The sequence below is a fragment of the Eumetopias jubatus genome, unplaced genomic scaffold, assembly GCF_037043125.1.
Source record: "Eumetopias jubatus isolate StellerSeaLion01/CBP00866 unplaced genomic scaffold, mEumJub1_p1.0 scaffold_8, whole genome shotgun sequence".
NCBI classification, from domain to species: domain Eukaryota; kingdom Metazoa; phylum Chordata; class Mammalia; order Carnivora; family Otariidae; genus Eumetopias; species Eumetopias jubatus.
Genome location: NW_028274814.1, coordinates 95,254,042 through 95,260,341, shown reverse-complemented (window position 1 = coordinate 95,260,341; position 6,300 = coordinate 95,254,042). Strand labels below are relative to the sequence as shown.

General features: G+C 43.4%; 1 pseudogene; it reads right to left on the bottom strand.

The window, feature by feature from the left end:
• Window positions 1–221: 221 nt before the first annotated feature.
• On the bottom strand, window positions 222–1,024 carry LOC114214901 (cell division cycle-associated protein 3 pseudogene; annotated as a pseudogene).
• Window positions 1,025–6,300: the final 5,276 nt, after the last annotated feature.

Genomic DNA, 6,300 nt, shown 5'->3' with positions numbered 1-6,300 from the left:
GTATGTTGTGTTTCTTTTTTTTTTTCCATTTAAAATCACCTTCTTTAATGTACCAGAAACACATGAGACACAAAGAACACAAAGAAAGCCCAAGAAAACACTTAGTCCCTGAGTTGGTAGTTTGGGGGGCAGGGCGCGAAGACAATGAGGCTTTCTAGTCTCCCAGGGAAAGAAGGGGTTGAGAGGACACAATACCACTAGGCCCCCGGTGAATGCACAATCTAGTTCTCTCCCAAGTTTGGAAAGTGCTGATTTTCCTAGTCCTGGTCCTGACCCTGCTCCCATGCTTGGCCTCCAGTTTTCAAAAGTCATGTGGTTCCCAGAATGGCCCCTTTCTTTCGTTTCCTAGCATTTTCACTCAAGGAAGAAGGCTACTTACCCCGTCGTGGTGTCAGAGTCCCAGTGAAGTTATCATCTTGTAGGATGGTGAGGGGAGAGCTCCCTAGTCCCTTGCCATTCACCTGCCATCTATTAGGCTTAGAACCTGATGATCAGGGAGCCTCAGGGTCTCTCGAAGGCTCGGCCAAGCCCTGGCTGGTCAAGAGGTTTCTGAGGGCTGTCCTGCTTCCTCCTTGGAGAATATTTGCTTGGAGGGGAGCTCAGTCTGGCTCCCGGGCGCCATCAGGTCCTCAATGGAAAACCAGGTGGCTAGAGGCAAGTCCAATTCAGAAGGTGAATTGCCTGTAGAGGCAATACGGGCTCTGGGGAAGATTCAATGTGGGGGCTTCAGTCTCAAATACTTCACCCAGCCGTTTCACCAGTCGGCTTGGGGGCTCTCAGCTGCTGGTCTTCATAGGTGTCCATGCAATGCCAAGGATAGGAGAGCAGGGATCAAGTCTTGGGCCTACTTAGGACCCTCCAGCTGCTCCCCTGCTGGTAGGTTTGGCTGTGGAGAGCTCTCCAGCTGGATGGGAGTGTGCAGGATCCTGACACTAGGTGAACTGGGGTCCACCACTCCAGCCAGAAGCTTGTTGTGCGGCAGAGGCCACACTGGAGTGACTGGGACGCACTTGGCAGAGCCCATCTGAACTGGGAGGACTAAGGTGGAGCAGGGCCCAGCCTGGGGTGAGAAGGGGTTGCTGGGTTCCAATTCCTCTTATGGGTGCACTGCAGCTGGAGCTTCAACTCCCAGCACTGAGTTTGAAAACCTCATATGTTGTATTTCAGTGTCCCTGAACGAAACTTGGTAAAGGATTAGCGATTTGGTTATGGTGAAAAATATGGGTCTACAATGGATGGTTTCAGCCTGGAAGATTTCCTCACCTCCTTTCAGAGTGCCTAGCTATAAGGAAGTTTCTACATTCTGTAAGCTGAGCCTTGACAAGTCTACACCTACCTTCTTAAAAGAAACATTTGTGGAGGATTCCTGAGATTATTCCTTCATTATAACTTTATTCCTTTTAAATGCAACCTTTATTAAGTAGTCTCATCGCCTTGGATCCTCATCTAGATCTTACTGCATTCTAAGGAAATACGATACTGAGTGAAACCTAACTCTACATAATCACTTATCTCACCTCATTATAACTTACCTGTTTTCCAAAGTGCCTTGCCAACTCAATTGTGCACCTTTGAAGGTAGAAATCATGTTTTATTTATTTTTCCATTCCCTACTGCTGAGTTTAGCATTCTGACTCAAGAGTTACTTTTTGAATAAAAGATCATTAATTCATCACGGTCAACCCATGAGTTACAACTGAGATTTGGCCCACTACCTTCGTGCACTGTTAAGAAGGGCGAGTAGTATGGGGTTCATGAGGTTCACCAGAAAGTCTTCTTGGGTTCCTCATTCACACAGTCTGTGGTGTTGGGACGGGTCTATTTCAAAAAGTGTAGCCCCAGATGATTATAATATACTCATTTCCCATCTTCCCGAGGAAAAAAGAAACACTCAAAAGTTGTGCATTTTCCAGGTGTTCCTATCGAGGGCTGCTTGAAGACACTATAGCCAAATTATGGAAGCAGCCCAAGTGTCCGTCGGCTGATGAATGGAAAAAGAAGATGTAGTGTATATACAATGGAATACTACTCAGCCATAACAAAGAATGAACTCTTTGCAATGACATGGATGGAGCTAGAGAGTATCGTCCTAAGTGAAATAAGTCAAAGAAAGACAAATACCAGATGATTTCACTCATATGTGGAATTCAAGAAACAAAATGAGGCTTGTAAGGATATGACCTATTTTTTACATTGATGATGAAAGCTCATGTGATCTTGTCAGTTCAGAGGAAAGAAGGAATGCTAGGGGTCATATCACCCCCAGAAACAGCTGGACTGGCCAAGGAACCTGTAGGAATGCAACCTCACTGGTTTAACACAAAGAATCAAGATATTTTTCAGATTCCAGGTCTCTTGAGATGCAACAGGCCTCTGGGAACCAGATGAAGCGGCACCAGAGCACCTGCTAGGATGACCTGATGGGCCTCTAATCAGCGGCATCCACCTTCTCAAGAGACCCCTGCCCCAAATTTTGTGCTTAAAAACCCTGACTTGTTCAGGATTTTTGAACATCTATCTTTCTTCAGTAAATTATCTATCTCTCCTCACTGCAAGGATTCAGTGTCAGTTTTTGGCTTGCTGTGCCTCGGGTGGATGGACTCTCATTTGGTTTCATTACATTATGACTTTGTGACTGATGGGGAATGTAATTATATTTCGATGATTATAGTGAAACGCTCAACTGCCTGAACTAGCCATACTGTTTGCCTTCAAGATCAGATGAAGTGGTAAATGCAAGAAATAATAATAGACTAGAAGCTGAAGTTACGGAGCCATTTCTGTGCTAACTGGGCCAGATCTCAGCAGTGTGTTTATCAGAAATTTAGTAACTGGAATAGATATCTAGAAATCTAATTATATGGTCTCTTATCTGCAGTAAGAGCCACTAAATTGGAAAATTATCTCCTGATCCCTCCTACTTATTTCCATTAACATTCAAATAGGTAAATCTTCGCCTAATCCCCCTCTCTCACCCAGCCCATCAAGCCTACCTTCGTACATTAAAAAAAAAAAACTGCTTTCTTCACAAAAACTTCCTTTTCTGAGCCATGAACCATCATAGTTTAGAAGGTAATAGGCTAAAATGTTAACAGTGGTTACCTCTGGATGACAGAATTATAAGTAACATTTTCTTATATTCTTCTGTACTTACCAAACTTTTCATAATGAGCATTTATTCTTTTCATACTAGGAAGAGAAACAAGGAAACAGATTTATTTAGGCAACGCTACAAAATGACTATAATCCTAATGCTTGGCAATATCCTGCAAGGAATAAGACACAATATAAATTTGGGAAATACTAGACACTATCTCCTTTTGGGAGAGTCCCAAAACACGATAGTATATTAAACATTTGCAAATTCCTCCAAAAAAAGAAGCCTGCTTCACTTAGTTTAATTCTGCGCTTTCCAACATTTTTCATAAAAGATGTTTTTCCTGCAAAATCTGTAAATATTTTGTGAAATCAGAAATCCACAGGATATCTTTTTGGGAAACACAGGTGATTGAGTACAACTTTATTTTTCTAAGAGGATGACATGGGTTTTCTTACCCAGGGTCTGAGGATCCCTGGAGGGTCCACGAGTGGGCTTTAGGCAGGTGCCACAAACCCCAGAAGTTCTTTGCACAATACTGAGTGTATGTACATGTGTGCTTTATTCTTGGGGAGATGGTCCATAACACTCATCATGTTCTCAGGCATCCACATCCTGAAAAGATAGAGGACCATGGACATGGAGTAAAATCAGCTTCTTGACATTCATCACTCTTGGCTAAGTAACACTTTGCCCTCAAAACAGAAAAATCAAGAAATCTGTTGCCGTATTTAGCAAAAACAAAACAAATAGGATGCCCAATGAAATGTGAGTCTCAGATACACAATGGACAATTTTTTCATATAAGAATACCCCATGCAATATCTGAGACATCTTTATACTAAAAAATTATTTCTTGTTTATCTGAAATTAAAATTAAACTGGGTATCAGGGGCCTGGGTGGCTCAGTTGGTTAAGCGTCTATCTCCGGCTCAGGTCATGATCTCAGGGTCCTGGGATTGAGCTCCGCATCGGGCTCCCTGCTCAGTGGGGAGCCTGCTTCCCCGTCTCCCTCTGCCTGCCGCTCCCCCTGCGTGTGTGTGCTCTCTCTCTGTGTCAAATAAATAAATAAAATCTTTTTAAAAAATTATAAAAATTAAACTGGGTATCCCGTATTTTATCTCACAACCTTAGTTAACTCAAATGTATTAATACTGGGGCTATGGAGCAACCATGAGAAATGCCTTTCTACTCAATGTTTGACCCATGGGACAGGAACATCAACATCACCTGGAAGCTTGCTAGAAATGCAGAAGCTCGGGCTTCACAGCAACCCTGCTGAATCAGAATCCGCATTGTGTCAAGATCCCCAGGTGAAGCTTTTCCATGTTAAAGTCTGAGAAGCCGCGATATGAAGAATTCCTGACCTCGTAATTGTCAACCTTGGCTGCACATTGGAATCACCTGGAAGCTCTAAAAAGCCACATGCCTGGGCTCACTCCCAGGGCATCAGATTTAGTTGATCTGAAGGACAATACGGTCATTAATATTTTTTAATATCTGCTATCTCCACCCCAAATGATTCTAATGTGTAGCTGCGATATTGTGATTTATAAGAAATATATATTTGGTTATCCAGACCATCAAAATATATTTCTCACATATATATTTGGTCTTGTCTACGGCTCCTGGCTCACAGCTCCTAAAACCCTTGCAATTTCTCAAGCAATAAGAGCAATGGGAGCCTCTTGTGTTGTATTTGGTCTCTTGACCTGAAATTGATTCAGAGCCCTCAGGGGAAAAAACGTGTCTTGTTATTCCTAACAAACCCCTTTCCACCTGAACTGGGTTTTTGTTAATGAAGTGACCCCGCATCTAAGGATGGGGGCTTGTTGCCAGGAGAACCAACCATGTGATTAGAGGGTTGGAACTTTCAGTCTCACCCCCCAATCACCAATGGCCAATGATTCAATCAATTATGCCTATGTTGTGAAGCCTCCATAAAAATCCAGAAGGTGAGGGTGTGAAGAACTTCTGGACTGATGAACGTGTGTGAAGCTCCTGGGAGAGTGGTGCACTCAGAGAGCATGGAAGCTCTGTGCGCTTTACCTGTCCTTTGCCCTACGTATCTCCTCCACCCAGCTGTTTCTGAGTTATATTCTTTTATAATAAACCAGTAATGTGGTAAGTAAGATGTTTTTCTGAGTTCTGTGAGCTGCTCTAGCAAATGAATCGAACATGAAATGGGGGTTGTGGGAACCCGGTTTAGAGCCAGTTGGTCAGAAGTGCAGGTAACGACCTAGACTTCCGACTGGCATCTGCCATGGGGCGAGGGGAGCAACCTTGTAGGACTGAACTCCTAACCTGCCGGAGAGGACACTATCTCCAAGTAGCGTCAGATTGGAGTTGAATTGTAGGACACCCAGTTGTTATCAAAGAATTCTGCGGTTGTGGAGAAAACTCCCTACCCCACACCCACATCAGAATGAGATGTAGAACCTTTAGTAGCCAAGGTGGCATTCTTACATAAAGTCAGGGACCCAACCAAGATGAGGACTTTATGAGAATTACCTGTGGAGAACTTCCCGCCATACATTTGTGTGCCCAACTAGGTCTATTGAACCAAAATCTCCAGGTATGTTTGCAATTTCAGAAAGTCTCTGGTACAATTCTGCTATATATTCTCCAGGTGAGAACCATTAATGTTTAGGATGATGTAAAATGGGATTCTCCAGCTTCTATCTAGCCACCAAGTTATTGGGGGAAGAAGGTTTACCCAGAGGAACTCAGCATCAGGCTTGGTTTTCCTCCTGGTCCCCTGGCACCCACAGAACCACAGGTGGCAGGACGCAGAACGCAGGATGGCCTATGCCCATCAGAGGGAGTCATAAGAATGTTCTAGTTCTCTATGAAGAGCTGCTGTATTGCCTGAGGATAAAGGTGTTCACTGTCTCTTACCAGATTAAGTCCTTTGTTTCGGCTCTTAAAATGTGAAATGGCACCCCACATGTCTATTTAGAATACTAAATGAATTAGGAAAATAATTCCAGCAGAAGCAGGGAATGACTTAAATATTCTGAGTTCTATTATACAGTGCAGGTGGTGACTTGTTTGCTCGCTGATCATGTAAAACCCAGCTGCAGAGAATGACAGAAAGGACTTGTCAGGGGTGTTGGATCCCTGGGCTGAAAAATGGGCTAAGCAGCAACAGTTAAATTATCTCATCCTTTTCTCCAACACATGGTAATTGAGTGCAAAGCTTG